This window comes from Gavialis gangeticus, unplaced genomic scaffold (genome assembly GCF_001723915.1).
Source record: "Gavialis gangeticus isolate Ggan-Ray unplaced genomic scaffold, GavGan_comp1, whole genome shotgun sequence".
Taxonomy (NCBI): Eukaryota; Metazoa; Chordata; order Crocodylia; family Gavialidae; genus Gavialis; species Gavialis gangeticus.
In genome coordinates, this window is record NW_017728983.1 from 5,691,813 (window position 1) to 5,692,790 (window position 978).

The following is a 978-nucleotide window of genomic DNA, read 5'->3' on the forward strand; positions in this document are numbered from 1 at the left end:
CCCCCCCCCCCCCCCGAGGCAGGGAAGCCCTATAAGTCCCATTCTACAGACAGCAGCTGTGTCCCAGAGCACCCCAGTGCCTTGCCCAAGTCAGACAGTAAGCCTGACAAAACCGAGACCTTAAGCCCAGCTCTTCCGAGTTCCAGCCCAGCATCACAGCCACAAGCCCAGCCTTGTATCCAACGCAGAGCAGCCAGAACCCTACCTCCTCCCACTGCCTGACTGGCGAGTTCTGACACCTTCCTTTGTGAGATCACAATGGCAGAGCCACGAAATGCCATATGGTATTTATAACAAATGAACAAACTGAAACCAAGAGAAAGGTCTGAATGGATCTTCCGCAAGTCGGAGGAGGTGGTTATATAGCAGGTCCTAACCTGTTCCCAAGTTAGGCATCATCCATATTTCCTAACCTAATTGGGCCCAGAGAACTTGACTGCTCCCTCCTACAGGAAAAGGAGGGAGGGTTGGGAGAACATGGAAACCTTGACTTTACAGAGTTTGTTTTGTTGGCAAGGCAAGATTTGAACCCTCCCATACCATGACCAGGATTTAGGCAGGCAATTCTCCCTCCATAATATTCTGATTCCCTGAGACCTATACCATTTTTGGAGAGCCCCTGTGGTTAGTGTTGACCCCAACTTGCTGCTGAGAAGCAGGCCAGAGAACATGACAAATGGATGTGCTCACAAATGCTTCCTCAGAAACTATATATTCTTCACCCCAGAGACTGGACTCTCAGTGTGCTAAGGAGCTCTCGTTCAAACAGCCATCAAGCTCAGTATAATATTTTAAGATGCAGTTTCTGATGCAGGGATAGTCTTCAGGCAACCATAGAAATTCATCCTATCCATTAATGATGTTTCATGACTTGTCAGAAATGCCATCTTATCTGTTTTCATACTATAAAAGCCCACAAACCTCAGCTTTTCTCCATATTTACACAATATTACTTTTGCGTAAGGCAATTTACATAGA

General features: G+C 46.8%; 1 protein-coding gene across 2 annotated transcripts in view; it reads right to left on the reverse strand.

The window, feature by feature from the left end:
- The window catches only part of ANO7 (anoctamin 7), a 28,085-nt gene extending 27,734 nt beyond the window's left edge, over positions 1-351 (reverse strand). For both annotated transcript variants that reach the window (XM_019513475.1, XM_019513483.1), the window contains exon 1: positions 206-351. The gene's annotated coding sequence lies outside the window, so the exon portion shown is untranslated. The remainder of the gene's footprint in view (positions 1-205) is intronic.
- Between the last annotated feature and the right edge of the window lie 627 nt (positions 352-978).